Raw genomic sequence first — 16,894 nt, 5'->3', positions numbered from 1 at the left:
AGACGAGGTCCGGGTTCCATGGTACTCATGCACAGCAAGGTCTAAAGTTGAATAAAGATGGCAATCACCCCGATAATGGTCTTTTAAAGTAAGGCACACATGGAAGGGCTTTGCACAGCACATACAAATCAAAAGTTTACCCCAGCACTCTTACCAGCTGGGCAGAAAAAAAATATATACATGGAAGCCGCACTGCCTCACCTAGGTCACCCTGTATACAGTGTATAGTGTGGTCCTAACTCTAATTTTTGAAAGTCTGAATTTGGTCCCCCTTACAATGGTGGGTACTTGTATACTGTATATGTTTTCAAAGAATTGCGAGTGCTGGATGGAATATTCTTTTAGAGTAGTGTCACTTTTAGGAAATTATTAGGCAGGCTTTTTGAAATAGTTACATTGTATATAATGTAAAATGGGTAATGTTTAGCTCAGTGATAGATGTTGTTTTTTTACAGTAGGTCCATGTCACAAAAGCAATTATAGTTAAGAGCATGGTAGCCCACTTTTATTAAAAGGGAAAAACAAATGTCTGCCTAGGATTCCCACACAGGGGTTTCAACTTCATTTAGCAAACACAAATGAAAAATACAGAGCCATCTGGCTCTCTGATCAGCAGTACCTATGCTTGTTTTGGTCTCCCAGGCCACTTGCTCTCTCTCAGCCTAGGTGACAGCACCGTGCTGTTCAGACCCACATGGCCTCTTGACAGGGTTTTCCCAGTACCTCCAGATTGCACCCACCAGAGACTTCCGGATTCTCTCCAGTCCCCCTGGACTTACTGGCCTCCGCAGCTTCCTCAGTCTCCCAGACTCTCGACATTTCACACTCCCAGGGCCAAGAGCCACATGAACACTTCTTCGTAGAGAGACCACTCGTTGTTGTTCATCTGAACCCGAGAAAGGAAATCCGCTTGCACATTCTGGATCCCAGGTATGTAGACCGCTGAGATGTTGGAGGTTCTTCTGAGCCCAGTTTATGATTGGTTCCACTTCCCGAAGCAGGGACCAGCTGCGGATTCCACCCTGCCTCCTTATGTAGGCCACTGCGGTTGTATTGTCCAATCTAAGTATAACAGAGGATTTCTTTGTTAAATGATGGAATGTTAGAAGCGCCTGAAATGCATCCCGTAGTTCCAGCATGTTATACACAATCCTGAGAAAAGGGGGGTTCCATCTGCCCTGTGCCACTTATTGTGACCCATGTTATGGGGACGATTGAATGGCAATTGCGAAGATTTTTCTGCTAAAGCTACCAAAGGAGGGACACTCTCTTATTCCAAGTAAGGTGGATGCGCTGGGGCCTTGCTGACAGACCTCCATTGTTGGAGGAACCCGTTCTGAAAGGGACGTCTGTGCCACTGTTGCCCCCCTTCACCATGGGGAATGTGGCCGCCAGGGTGAAAGTTACCTTCCGACACTGAAGAGCGGAAAGAGGAGGAAAGTGAGGGCTGAGCGGATTCAGAGACTCAGAGCAAGGCAACAACAGCTAACAAGACCTTGGAGAAGACACAAGGTCCGACTGCTGGATCGTGTATAAAGACTTCATTTTGAATTTTTCTTTTTTGATGAATCGGTTGAGATGGGTTAAATTTATAATCGGTCTCCATGTGCTGTTCTTTTTCTGTACCATGAACAGGGTAGAATAAATGCCTTGGCCTTGTTCGTCCTCCGGAACAGGAATGGCTGTGCCTTGCTCCACAAAATAGTCTGGGGGTGCTGCTGAAGACCCAGGTGTGACCTGAGGACACCGTTTTGACGGCCCAAAAGTCCTGGATTGAGGCCGCCCAGACATGCCGAAAACAGAGAAGATGAGCTCCCACCTGGCATACCTGAGTTGGCCCATTTTTAAAAACACTTTGAGGATTTCCAGTTGCCGGAAAAAACACCCTTAGCGGGTTTCTTGAAAGTAGACTGCCTAGCTTTCCAGGATCTTGAAAACTCTCGACCAGGCCTGTAGCTGCGCACCTCTCTGGCCCAATCGTTATTCTGTCTTCTTGGAAAGGTGTGTCTCTGTAAGTGCTGATCCTGAGGGAGGAAACCCAAGTTGCCACCGGTGGCTCAGGTTATGTTTAAGTACCCTTAAAGGGAATTCGGCACCAAACCTGCTTTGAAGCAAAAACCGACAACCAGGGGCGGAGCCATAAGGCACGATGGGCTGTGACCACTGCCAGCATAACCCGAGCCACCAGGCGGACGCCAACAATTTAAGCCTCCCCAGGAAAGCGAATGCCAGCCTGATTTTGTGGATAGGTGAGCTTGTGGCCACCTAACTGGAAATTCCTCTGAGGGTCTCATCAACACTGTCCGACCAGGTTTCCAAGGCTTAGATACTGTGGCTAAAGCTAGGACTGGTTTGAAGGCCATGCCCACCATCAGGTAGATTCGCTTCAGGTTGAAATCGATCCGCCTTTCCAAGGAATCTTTAAAGGAGAACGGTCTTCAAGGGGAAGGGTCACATATCTAACCAGCCGCATCAGCGCTGCATCCACCAAAGGAGCTGACTCGAGGTTCTTACCCTCTTCCTCCTTGAAGGGATACAGTTTCAGGATTTTAGATTGCATGGAAGGCTTCTTGTTCATTTTGCCCCACTCATCAGAGATGATGTCGCCCACTTCAGTGAGAAAGGGGAAATATTGGCGCTCCTTATTAAGCTGCTTGAAGAATTTCCTCTGCTTCGGAGGGGAAGTTACAGGATCTTTCCAATTCAGGGCTTCCCTTACCGCTTTCACCAAAGAGGGAACCAGGGCGTACTCAAAGCCCATCCTCGGATCCTCTACCTCTGACTCACTGTCCAAGGGAGGAGTGGATGGGCAGCTTGGCTGGGAAGATTCCCATGTATCGTGGCCCCCCAATGGAGCATAATGGCTCCACTGGGGAGTCACAAGGCTGACAAGCCTCCCTCTCTTGTAAGGATTTTCTCACCACTTGTTTGACTAGAGAGTCAAGGTATTGGTCTGCACCCTCTCTCTCATCTGCTGCTTTGAAGAAACAATGTTCGCAGAGAGACTTGTCGGCAGGGACTGGAGCCCTACACCCCCAACAGGATTTCTCTATCCCCCTGCTGTGAGATGAGGAGGGTGAGAAGGGTCTTTACTGTGGTGTCTGGACCTAGAAGGAAGCCCACTGTGCTTTGATCTTGAGGAAGAGTGCCGGCGGTGTGACATTGAACACCTGCTAACTCTGCGGGAACTATGCTGTGGATCAGATCTGGAAGGGATGTGGGGGAAAAAAAGAGGAAGAAAAAGTAGAGGAAAATACATTTACACAGGCACCCTTACACTCCACTCCCCCCCAGCAGGCAAAACACAGGGAAATCCCTAATGCATACCTGTTGTGAGAGGGCTGGCCACCAGGAGGCAGTGAAAGATCCAATGTCATCCAGGCAGGGCACTACAGGGAAAGAGAAAAATTAGCTGCCAGGTAGGGAACACTACATTCCCCACGGAACTGGCACTTACCTGGGGAAGCCGTCACAGATGCCAGAGAAGTTGCCACATATGCCCACGATCATTCTTGAGGCTCTGCAGGCTTCCCCAGAATTTAAAAGTGGCGCCGCGTGACATCACCGCCAGCACCAGACATGAGACGATCACGCCTCGTTTTCGCTCTGGGTCCACGCATGCGCAGAACGTACGCCAGGACCCGGAAGGTTTTACCTCCTTCCTGACCAGGTAATTTTTTGCGATACGCAACTGCGTTACTTTAACTGACAATTGCACAGTCATGTAAAGCTGTACACAAATAAAAAATGTTGTCCCTTTTTCTCACAAATAGAGCTTTATTTTGGTGGTATTTGATCACCCCTAAGGTTTAAAGCGGGAGTTCACCCATTTCTAAAATAAAAAAATTTCTTCCCCTAGATTCCTGCTCGTTCGGTCTAGGGGAATCGGCTATTTGTATTAAAATATGAGCCGTACTTACCCGTTTTCGAGCTGCATCTTCTTCCGTCGCTTCCGGGTATGGGTCTTCGGGAGCGGGCGTTCCTTCTTGATTGACATTCTTCCGAGAGGCTTCCGACGGTCGCATCCATCGCGTCACTCGTAGCCGAAAGAAGCCGAACGTCGGTGCGGCTCTATACTGCGCCTGCGCACCGACGTTCGGCTTCTTTCGGAAAATCGTGACGCGATGGATGCGACCGTCGGAAGCCTCTCGGAAGACTGTCAATCAAGAAGGAACGCCCATTCCCGAAGCCCATACCCGGAAGCGACGGAAGAAGATGCAGCTCGAAAACGGGTAAGTACTGCACATATTTTAATACAAATAGCTGATTCCCCTAGAGAAAACGAGCAGGAAGCTAAGGGGAAAAAGTGCCCTCTAAGGGTGAACCCCCGCTTTAACTTTTTTGCACTATAAAACAAACAAAAAAAAAGACTTGTTATACATGTTATATATCCTGCTCTGTGCAATTGCATTGCATAGAGTGGCCAAGAACCTTCTAGGAAGGGACTTATGCCACATACACATGGTCGGAATTTCCGACAAGAAAAGTTTGATGTGAGCTTTTGGTCGGAAATTCCAACCGTGTGTAGGCTCCATCTGACTTTTTCTGTCGGAATTTCCGACAACAAAGATGATTTGAGGGCTGGTTCTCAAATTTTCTGAAGGGTAATGTTCTTGTCGAAAATTGCGATCGCCTGTATGTAAATCTAATGCGCAAAAAAACAAGCATGCTCGGAATCAATTTGACGCATGCTCGGAATCATTGAACTTCATTTTTCTCGGCTTGTTGTAGTGTTGTACGTCACCGCGTTCTTGACGGTCGGAATTTTGTGTGACTGTGTGTATTCAACACAAGTTTGAGCCAAAATTCTGTCTGAAAAAAATCCACGCTTTTCATGTCGGAATTTCCGATTGTGTGTATGCGGCATAAGTGGAGGTGAGCAGTAATGACTAGGTTTTACTTTGTAATGTCTTATCAACGTCCTGGGAATATTCCAGTCAGGCTTCAGGAAGTACCGTATTTATCGGCGTATACCGCGCACTATTTTGCCCTGAAAATCAGGGCAAAATCGTGGGTGCGCGATATACGCCGATACCCACTTTCCCGCCACGAGTTTTGAATACTGCGCCGGCATATACCGAGCGCAGTACACTCGTGTAACTTCGGGCAGTCTCGGCGCCTCTCGCACTGACGTCCTGAGCGTACAGGACGTCAGCGCGACAGTTGCCGAGCCTGCCCGATGTTACACGAGTGTACTGCGCTCGGTATATGCCGGCGCAGTATTCAAAACTCGTGGCGGGAAACGAGCGGGGAGGACGCGAGGACGCCGGACCCGCCGGAAAGGACGCCGGACCCGCCGAAGAGGACACCCGACCCGCCGAAGAGGACACCCAACCCGCCGAAGAGGACACCCGACCCGCCGAAGACTGGCGCTCGACCCGCCGAAGACGGACGCCCGACCCGCCGAAGAGGACACCCGAAGCCGCAGAAGGACGCCGGACCCGACGAGGCCGCTGATGAACGCCGCGCAAGACACCAAAACTGTAAGTACAAAAAAACAAAAAAAAAAATTTCCACAGGAATTCGGGCCACTTTGGGGGTGCGCGGTATACGCGGGAGCGCGTTATACCGCGATAAATACGGTATGTAAATGGCCTAAACCTATAGCAAAGACGTTGCACAGTTTGTTTTTTCTACAAACACCCCTTCGTTTTTTTTTGGTAAAAGTGAACTCACCCTTTAAAAAGGGCAAAAAAAGGACAAATCTGTTGCTCTGGTCAGAAAACTTGACAGCTGATAACTTCATGTGATCTGCACCCTAGCTGACTGTTATCAGTTGGACTACAGAACACCTTCCTCTATCTTATGGAGATGAGCAGGGGTGGTATTCGGTAATCCCAAAACACTTCTTGTCCTAGAGTGATATTGCTGCTCCTCCACAGATACAGTACGTAGAGTGAGTGATGTCTTTCTTGGACTGAAAGTTTGATAGCGGTAGTATCACCAAGTGAAAATAAACAAAAGAGCCCCCCCCCCATAAAAAAAAGAAAGAAAAGCAAGGCAGCTATTACATCAAAGAGCTGGTAAACTGCAATTTTATTTTGTTTGAAAAAAAAAAAAAAATCACCCTGCTCCTTTGAAATCTCTCGTCATTGACCCTACTAATGAGCTCTCAATTTGAAAAATTTCTAACTAAAAATTCTACTAGTGCATAGCCAGTTTTAGATGCACTAGCAGATATATAGATGGACTTAAAGCAGAATTCCAACACTCTTTAAGCCGTTGGATTACAGCTTTTTCTTCCTTAGCCCAGGTTCACACTGTGTGCAGCCGCGACTCACAGCAGGGGTCCAGTACATCCCCGTTCTCCGTTTCAGGTGCGAATCAGGTCCAAATTTCTACCTGAATTCAGACCTGAAACAGAGACAAAAGACACACAGGACCCTTTTCTATGGTTTACTCAAGCCTTCAACTGCCATATTTGCTGGACAGCTTGGCATGTTAACCACTTCAGCCCCGGACCATTTGGCTGCCCAAAGACCAGAGCACTTTTTTGCGATTCGGCACTGCGTCGCATGAACTGACTTTGCTCCCAAACAAAATTAAGTTTTAGTCTGATCTTGCCCTTAGATATTCCCGCACCATGTAAAACAGACGCTGGCGATGGTTGCTGGAACTGGTCATACCTTGAGGCTGCGGACTAAAAAATTGTCTGAATGTATCGTTCAGGCGGCCACCTTCTCCACCGCTCCTTCTTTGACTGACCGAAGCCTCAGCAACACGTTGTCCAGGACCAGGATTTTGTAACCTCCCAGTCTCTGGGAAAGCATTGCACAGACCTTTCTGCAAGGCCTTCCGAAGATGTTTTATCTTCTGCTCCCTCTACGCCAGCAAGATAAGGTGCGCAACCTTACCCTTGTAAGGTGGATCAAGGAGGGTTGCCAGCCAGTAATGATCCCTCTCCTTGATAGCACATATACGAGGATCCTTCCGCAGGCTTTGCAGGATCAGGGAGGCCATGCAGCGTAGGTTTGCTGAGGAATTCGGTGCGGAGTCCTCTGGGTCACTGAGGACGACATGATCCGCAGCCACCTCCTCCCAGCCACATAAAGTCCATGGGTTTCTTTGGACTGTAATTGATCCCTTGAAGACTGCTGCGGCTGCAGAATGCTAGGCTCCACCTCCATGCTGACACAATCCTCCTCCTGTGTGATAGGCAGGCAAGCAGGAACACTGTCTGGATAAGTCAAGGGGGCCTTGAGAGGTAAGGAAGTCCTCCTCTTCCTCCCTCTGTTCTGCCTCAAGTGCCCTGTCCATTATTCCATGCAGCGTGTGTTCCAACAGGTGCATAAGGGGGACAGTGTCACTGATGCATGCACTGTCACTGCTCACCATCCTCGTGGCCTCCTCAAATGGTGACAGGACAGTGCATCCCTGATCATGGCCCACTGGCGTGGGGAAAAAAAAACACGCTCCCCTGACCCTGTCCTGTTGCTGTATTGGCACAGATACTCATTGATGGCCATCTGCTGCGTGTGCAGCCACTGCAGCATGGCCAACGTAGAGTTCCACCTGGTGAGCATGTCACAGATTAGGCGGTTCTTGGGCAGGTTGTATTCCTTTTGGAGGTCAGCCAGCCGAGCACTGGCATTATATGACCGTCGGAAATGCACACAGAGTTTCCTGGCCTGCTTTAGGACATCCTGTAAGCCCGAGTACCTGCCCAAGAACCGCTGCACCACCAAGTTAAGGACGTGAGCAAAACAGGGCACATGGGTCAGTTGTCTCATGTGAGGAGGTTGGTGCCATTGTCGCAAACCACCATTCCTGGCTTAAGCTGGCGTGGCGTCAACCACCTCTGAGCCTGCCCCTGTAGCTTTAGGTGCACACCGTGCAGATGAGACACTACACCAAGTGAAAATACTTGCAGATCCCTGCCTGTGCTATTAATAGGAGAACACCAGCAATTGTATTCACGTAGCTTTAGGTGCACACTGTGCAGAGAACACAGTACACTAATTAAAAATACTTCAGATCCCTGCCTGTGGTATTAATATGAGAACACCGGCAATTGTATTTAGGTAAGCTTTAGGTGCACACTGTGCAAAGGACAATAAAACTGAATACTGTATGTCCCTGCCTGTAGTTGTATGAGAACACCATCAATTGTATTCGGATAAGCTTTAGGTGCACACTGTGCAAAGGACAATAAACTGAATACTGTATGTCCCTGCCTGTATTTGTATGAGAACACCAGCAATTGTATTCAGGTAAGCTTTAGGTGCACACTGTGCAAATGACACTAAGTGAAAATACTGCAGCTAGCACAATCCCCTGCCTGCCTGTCAGTATATTAGGAAGAGCATACAGGAACGGATCTAGCTAAACTCAATACAGTGAATAAATATATATACAACACCTGGGATGCATTTAAATCCCCTACACACTGTAACTGACTCGCCTGCCTGCCTGCTCTTTCTAACTCAATTGAAATGACACTGTCTCTCTCTCTCTGTCTATCTTTAACCACCACGCAACACACTACACAAGGCTGCACAGCAGGCGGCCTTATATAGTGTGGGGCGTGTACTAAATCCCCTGAGGCATAATTGACCAAAGCCACCCTGGCTTTGGCCAACTACGGCTCTGTACAGGTGGCGAGGTGATTGGCCAAGCATGCGGGTCATAGTGCATGCTTGGCCAATTATTAGCCAGCAATGCACTGCAATGCCGCAGTAAATTATGGGCCGTGACGCGCCACTCGAATTTGGCGCGAACGGCCCATAACGTTCGCAATTCGACCAACAGTCGAACATACGATGTTCGAGTCAAACACGAAGCTCATCCCTACTCTCGATTACAGGGAGCTGTGATCAGTGTCCTGCCACTGGGCAGAATGGGGAAATGCTTGTTTACATCAGCATTTTCCCATTCTTCCTCTCGGTTAGACGATCGCGGGACTCCAAGCGGACATCGAGTCCGCGGGACCCGCTGTCACACTCACGGAGCTCGCCCACAATGCCGCAAGCTCACAATGCCGCGTCTTGAAGGCGACGTATATATTTGTTGATATGCCCAGCCGTGCCATTCTGCCGACATATATTGGTGTGACACAGTCCTTAAGTGGTTAAAGGAAGTAGAAAAAAAAACAGACCTAATGGCCGGATCAGCAGGTAAAAATAAATGGAAAAAAAGTCTAAAAAGAAAACGAATCCAGTCACCACATCTAAGGACTGCAATATAATACATTTTGCTTTTAGGTTTTGTACTGTTTTTAGAATGTGATAAAAAAAGAAAAAAAGGGTGCATATAATACTACTTTGAAGCCTCGTTCACACGGGCATACTTAAGCGTACACCGGTGTGAGCGTCGTGTTTGGCTACACAGGTGTTCCTGTGTATCTGTGTGCATACAGTCCCATTTATGTCAACTTGCATGCAGAAACTGCACTGACACAACCTGAAAACAACTAACATAAATGGAACTGCCTGCATGCAGATGCATGAACACCTGTGGGCATACACATCTCTCACACCGTTGTAAGCTTCTTTGTCTTCCAGAACCTTGATATAGTCTTCATTATATAAATGATGGAAACTCAAGCATAGAGATCTCCCCAGGTGACAAACTGGAAACTGTCATGTAGTTAGAGCAGTGGTTCTCAAAATCTCTAGTGCCGTGACCCCTTGATAAAATTTCCCAAGTTGTGGGGACCCCTAACAGTAAAAATGTTCGTAGCGTGGGTTGTCAACACCCAAGGCAAAACAAGTAATTTGCGCCCCTAACCCTTACATTTGTGAAGTATTAAAACCCCTTATGGTACATTTTAGTATGTACCACTCTTTGTTCTCCTTTCTTTCCCTTTTATCTCTCTATCCTAATTTTTTCTTTGTTTCCCCCCATCCCTCAATCTAGCCGTCTTTCTTGCTCTCTCAATCTTTCTCTCCCTTTTTATTTGTTGTTCCCCCTCTTTTCCTTTCCACGTATTCTCTATTTGTATTCCTTCCCTTACTCCTTGGGTGTGGGAGAGTTGGAATGAGTGGCAGTGCTGGTGGGAGAGTTGGGATAAGTGGCAGTGCTGGTGGGAGAGTTGGGATGAGTGGCAGTGCTGGTAGGAGAGTTGGGATGAGTGGCAGTGCTGGTGGGAGAGTTGGAATGAGTGGCAGTGCTGGTGGGAGAGTTGGGATAAGTGGCAGTGCTGGTAGGAGAGTTCTGATAAGCCAACATAGGTGCTCTTGATCAAGGTCATTTGCTGATCTGAGAACTGTATTGGGGACTTTTAATGGGAACTATAATCACAGGTAGTGCTACTCACTATGTCTCCCACTTCACATTCCTCACCAGTCAGCTGACCTAAAGTTTCTGCCCCCCCCAGCCATGTTGTGAACTGAATAGGTGGCTGCAAAGAGGCCGAGTGGGCGGTTGTGGGCTCCAGGGACAGCCCTACTGGGTGGCTGCAAAAGAGGTGCAGGCTTTAGAAACAGCCCAGGATTTGGTGACCCCTGGCAAATCATAATTTGACCCCCAGGTTGAGAACCACTGAGTTAGAGGATCTTCAGACTGTTTGAAAAAAAAATGAAAGTTGTCAGTTACAAATACTGTAGCTGCTGGATTTTAATAAAAGGACACTTACCTGTCCAGGGATTCTGGCAGTTCCCATCCAGGCCATGTTTAGTGTGGAAAGCCAGCTCTATTTACTAATATGACTTCTGAGGGTAATCGGTTCCACTAGGTTTTAGTTAGGGGTATCAGAGTATACAAAAAATGCATGCCACACTTTTCACATATTTATTTGTAAAAAAAAAAATGAAAATCATTTATCATTTTCCTCCCACTTCACAATTATGTTCCACGTTGTGTTGGTCTATCACATAAAATCCCAATGAAATACATTTACATTTTTGGTTGTAACATAACAAAATGTGACATTTTTTTAAGGGGTATGAATACTTTTTCAAGGAACTATAAATAAAAGATATAAGTGCAGGAGGTGGCATGCCCCTTGTTGGACTTCTTGGAGTTCAGCTTTAAAACTATACTATTCATTAAAACAGGCATGTCCAAAGTACGGCCCGTGGGCCAATTGCGGCCCGTAATCCTGTTTAATACAGCCCCACTGGTAATTTGAATATATATATCTTTTGTGGCCCCCAAAGAATCTCTGAGAGCTTGGAGACACAAAAGACATATACCATATTTATCAGTTCTGGCACCCTCAGAGGGGATAAGGAGGGGGTGGGCCGAGTGCAGTCAGATTACATACAGGAGAATCTATTGTTTACTCTGCGCCCTCTGTAATAGGCATTGGACGATTGTTCTGTCTATCATAGGAGGCAGGACTTTGTATTAAAGAGGCCGCCGAGTGTCCTCTCAAAGGCTGCAGATGGGCATGGATCATGCTGCACTGATGACACTTGTGAGGCTGCATTCATGTCAATGGTGAGGCTGCATTCATGTCAATGGTGGGGCTGCTGCATTTGTGGCAATAGTGAGGCTGCTGCATTCGAGGCAATAGTGAGACTGCCTTCATGGCAATAGTGAGGTTGCCATGAATATTTTTTTTCCTGAAACGTCCCTTTTTAAAGGAATAAATACAGTATATCCAAATAACATGCCCAAGCTCATCCTTGGACCCTTCACCACACACAGCCACAAAGACAAAGAAAATATTGTTGGGCAGTGTAATAGTTCATTTGCATTTAATTTAAATGGTCCAGAGAATGTCAGGCAAAATGGTCGGCCCTCATGCATGTTCACTTCATCAAATCTGGCCCTCTTTAAAAAAAAAGTTTGGACACCCCTGCTTTAAAGTATTTGATTTTATTCTATTTCTTTATTTATATTTTATTTGCAATCAAGCTGCTCTGCAAATGTGAAAGACAAGAATAGCAACAGCTTAAACAAAAAAAAATTAAACCACGGAAATAAAAAGGAACTGTTGTCAGCACAGCTAGAATTGGAAGAAATTTTTACCATGCATGGCCATTGACAATGAATACAAGGAACAGGATAAGAATACCAATGACGTGGGGGTAAACTCCATTGGAACAGACACGGCTTTGTTTAGTGCAAACAGTTACCACTAATGAAAGAGTGGACCATCACTCCTCCAAGGACATTAGCTTAACATCTCTAAGGGAGGGGTTCTCAATCACCAGGTCATGGCCCACAGCAAGGCTGCAGCCTCCCTCCTCCCAGGCCTCCAGTTATCTGCAGATCCCCTCCCAACCTCCCACAGTGACTCCCAGCTCCTATAGTGTCACCAAACCTTCCATAGTGGCCAGCAGTGCCCCTAAACTTCTCAAAGTACTGTCTATCCCCTAGGAGCCCTTAGTCCCAACAGTGCCCCCCTGTGACGGTCACCACCGTTTACGACCTTCCATCAACCCACGACAGCTCATCTGACACTCCAACCCTCCAACAGACATCAGACATCCCATTTCCCAGAATAACGAGACTTGCTCTGTGTTCTGGTTTCAAATGCAAGACAACTTTAATGGTTAGCTCTCAAGTTTATATACAGTTTTCAAGGCATGCTTCAGTGATCACAGGAACAATCAAACTCTCCACCCACACCCTGGGGGGGGGGGGGGCTTCAATACACCTTCAGATGGCTAATTGCTAAACATTCCAGACATCTCGGCGCGGGCCTATAATTATCATGATCGAATCACTGCACCTGAGAAGTCACATTCCTTCATTAACAGAATTCAAACAAAACACCATCACACAAGGAATACCCCTCAATCCACATCTTTAGACAGACGTTCTGTCTCCGCATACAGCTTGACAAGTTCCATTCCACACACACAACAGTATTTAGCATACATCATGAGAGATCCTGGACCAGACTCAATTAGCATGTCAACAGTCTACACAGAGAGATGAGTCATAGAATAAACCAACACTTTGCAATATCTCCTGCAATATGAGCTATCAGTAATGTCCCCTGTCCTGTAATTTAGGATATCATTTCTCAGTCACCCTATGGCCCTATCGGACATAAGGTGACCCTAGACATAAGACTCCTTGGTGACGCCGGTACAGGAGTACCCCTCATCTTTCCAAAGTCTCTGGGTGTCATGGGTCATTCCGTTACACCCCCAGTTTCCGCAATTTCAGCTACAAAAACCTGAGCCCCCTGCAGAGACCCCATCCCTCGCAGTTGCCCCCAGCTGCTTTTAGAAACCTCAACGATAACAGGGCCACCAAGTCTGCTATAAAGTCCCCTAGCCCCTCCATCCCCCCACAGTGACACCCAGCCCCATCCAGAGCCTCCCAGAATGCCAATACATATTTTGTATTAACTTTTTTTTTTTTATTGTTGGGGGATGAAAGGTGTTGGAAGAATTTACTTGGGCCATGTTCTCACTTAGGTTGTGAACCACTACCCTAGGGATGATCTTTTTTTTGCAATACGGCACAGCGTTACTTTAAAGCGGGGGTTCACCCAAAAAAAAAATTTTAACATTGGATTCAGGCGAGTTGTTAGAAGCACAATCGGGTGTTTTTTTTTTTAAATCATTGCTGTACATACCGTTTTAGAGATATATGTTCTCCGCAGCTTCCGGGTATAATCTGCGGGACTGGGCGTTCCTAATTGATTGACAGGCTTCCGACCGTCGCATACAGCGTGTCACGAGTTGCCGAAAGAAGCCGAACGTCGGTGCGTAGGCGCCTTATAGAGCCGTCTCGCAGTCCGGCTTCTTTCGGCAACTCGTGACGCGCTGTATGCGACGGTCGGAAGCCTGTCAATCAATTACGAATGCCCAGTCCAGCAGATTATACACTGAAGCCGCGGAGAACATATATCTCTAAAACGGTATGTACGGCAATGATTTAAAAAAAAAAACCCGATTGTGCTTCTAACAACTCGCCTGAATCTAATGTTAATTTTTTTTTTTTTGGGTGAACCCCCGCTTTAAAGCGGGAGTTCACCCAATTATGTTTTTTTTTTCTCTTTTCCCCTTAGATGGATGCTCGTTTTATCTAGGGGAATCGGCTAGTTGTTTTAAAATATGAGCCGTACTTACCGTTTTCGAGATGCATCTTCTCCGTCGCTTCCGGGTATGGGTCTTCGGGAGCGGGCGTTCTTTCCTGATTGACAGTCTTCCGAGAGGCTTCTGACGGTCGCATCCATCGCGTCACTAGTAGCCGAAAGAAGCCGAACGTCGGTGCGGCTCTATACTGCGCCTGCGCACCGACGTTCGGCTTCTTTCGGAAAATCGTGACGCGATGGATGCGACCGTCGGAAGCCTCTCGGAAGACTGTCAATCAAAATAGGAACGCCCGCTCCCGAAGACCCATACCCGGAAGCGACGGAGAAGATGCATCTCGAAAACGGTAAGTACAGCTCATATTTTAAAACAACTAGCCGATTCCCCTAGAGAAAACGAGCATCCATCTAAGGGGAAAAAGTGTCATGTGCGGGTGAACCTCCGCTTTAACTGAAAATTGTGTGGTCGTGCAACGCTGTACACAAATAAAATTTATGATTTTCATTTCCCAAAAATAGAGCTTTTGGTGGTATTTGATTTGTGGTCTGCATGTGAACCCGGGTATGTGCTTTTTATGGCAACGTTGTTGAAGTTGTTCCCTGTTGAACTCCTCTGGGTATCTTCCCCACTCTGTATCTTCGGTATTTGATCACCTCTGTGGTTTTTATTTTTTGTGCTATAAACAAAAAATTATGGACAAAAAAAAAATTGCTATATAACATATCCAATAAAAAAATGCAATTTGTACACTACTTCTGTACTATTCAATAAAATATTTTGACAAATATTTTTGGTAAACAAAATCCCAATAAGTGTATATTGATTGGATTGCGCAAAAGTTATAGCATCTACAAACTATGGGATATTTATATTTGTTTTTCATTTTTACTGGTAATCAGCGATTTATAGCGGGACTGCGACATTGCAGGGGACAAATTGGACACCTGACACTTTTTGGGGACCAGTAACATTAATACAGGGTTCAGTGCTAAAAAAATGCACTGTCACTGTACTAATGACACTGGTTGGAAAGGGGTTAACATCAGGGGCGATCAAAGGATTAAATGTATGCCTGGGTTGTGCTTAATCACTGTGTGAGAGTTTTTTTTGACTAGGGGAAGGCAAAGATCTGTGTTCCGTCTTAGCAGAAACACAGGATCAGTACCTTCAGCTCTGACAGAATGACAATCCGCCAGTGGCAGAATTATTATGGTCGCAACAGTCGACTCCGCGACTGGGCCCTGTCGTTCCGACCTCTGTGGGGGGCCCCAGGATGACCAAATAGTGCTTGGGTTTGGATAGATTTGGGGGTGGGACAGCCGCGTGGTGACGTTTTTTAGAAGGAGGAGGAGGATACGTCGGCACACACCAATTCTGCAGAACGTCTGCAGAGTCGCACTCCGGCTAGCCTGGACATGACATCTCCCCCTCAGCTCTCCATCAGCTGGAGCCCGCCCCCCTGCTAAGAAAATGTCTCCATTGCTGGTGCCATTTTGTTGAAGTTGGTCTTCAACAAAATGGCGCCCAAACCCCACAAGTATGGGACAAATATTATTTGTGAATGAGATCATTTAGGGCCCTTTCACACTAGCGGACCATATGTCCGCATTTTCATCCGTCCGTTTGCGGATCAAAACGGGACATACATGGGTCCCTATGTGATTACGGGTGTCAGCGGATGAACATCCGCTGACACCCGTAATTTGTCCGCCTCCGCAAAGATCCGCATTTGCAGACGGAAGAAATCCTATTTTTCTTCCGTCTGCCGGATCGGATGAACATGGACATACGGTCCGTGTTCGTCCGATCCCCCATAGGGGAGAGTGGAGGAAACACAGGGCGGTCCCTGCACAGTGTGCGGGGACCGCCCTGCCAGCTGCCAGCTCAGCTGGGATTTTACGGAGGATCCCCGCTGAGCAAAGAAGACACACGGAGCGGATCATTACTGATCCGCTCCGTGTGAAAGGGCCCTAACACTGAACGGGCGGGGGATATGAAGAGGGGGAGTGGGAGAGCCAGGAGGAGAAGAGGATCAAAGGTCAAAGCCAAGGTCTGCCTGAGCCTGTCCTGCACCCGAACAATGGGAGAGGTGAGGTCAGTTTGACAGCTCCAGCCAAACCACACAGAGTCTTTGGGGGGGGGGGTCACCAGAGTCCCCCTTCACATCATACCCTTTACATCAAAGTCTGAAGGATTACCCCCAGGGAGAACTCTGTGGACCCTGATGTAAAGGTGAATGCTGCGGACCATGATGCAAAGGCCACCCTACATCAGAGTTTCCCTATTACACTTGAGTTCACAGAATTCCCCTTTACATCAGAGTTCCCCTTTACATCAGGGCCTGCAGAGTTCTACCTTTCACTGTAAGGGGGAACCCTATGGACTCTGGTGTAAAGGGGAACTCTCATGTAAAGGGCAATGCTGTGGACCATGATGTAAGGGGGGCCATGGTCACCAGAGCCCTGCTTACATCAGAGTCTACAGCGTTCGCCTTTACATCAGAGTTCCCCTTTACATCAGGATCCACAGAGCTCTCCTCTTTATTAGGGTACACTGTAAGGGGGGAACCCTGCGGACTCTGATGGAAGGGAGAACTTTGTGGACTGTGATGTAAAGGGGAATTATGGAATCTAATGTAAAGGGGAACTCTGCAGATCCTGATCTAAAAGGGAACTCTGACATAAAGGGGAATGCTACAGACCCTGATGTGAGGGAGAGCTCTGATGTAAAGGGGAACGCTGCGGACTGCGATATAAAGGGGAACGCTACCAGTGAGAAGAGAGAGATGGACAGCCGCACTCCGGAAAAACTTTTAAAAAAAAGTTGTCTTTATTTTCAAGCTGGAACATGTACAATCACCGCAACCACAAAACAGGACAGCCGACGCGTTTCGAACTTAACTAGTGCTTAGTCATGGCTTAAAGGGGAACGCTACAGACTGTGATGTAAAGGTGGGG

Source organism: Rana temporaria, chromosome 3, assembly GCF_905171775.1.
Source record: "Rana temporaria chromosome 3, aRanTem1.1, whole genome shotgun sequence".
NCBI lineage: Eukaryota > Metazoa > Chordata > Amphibia > Anura > Ranidae > Rana > Rana temporaria.
This window is presented reverse-complemented; position numbering follows the sequence as displayed.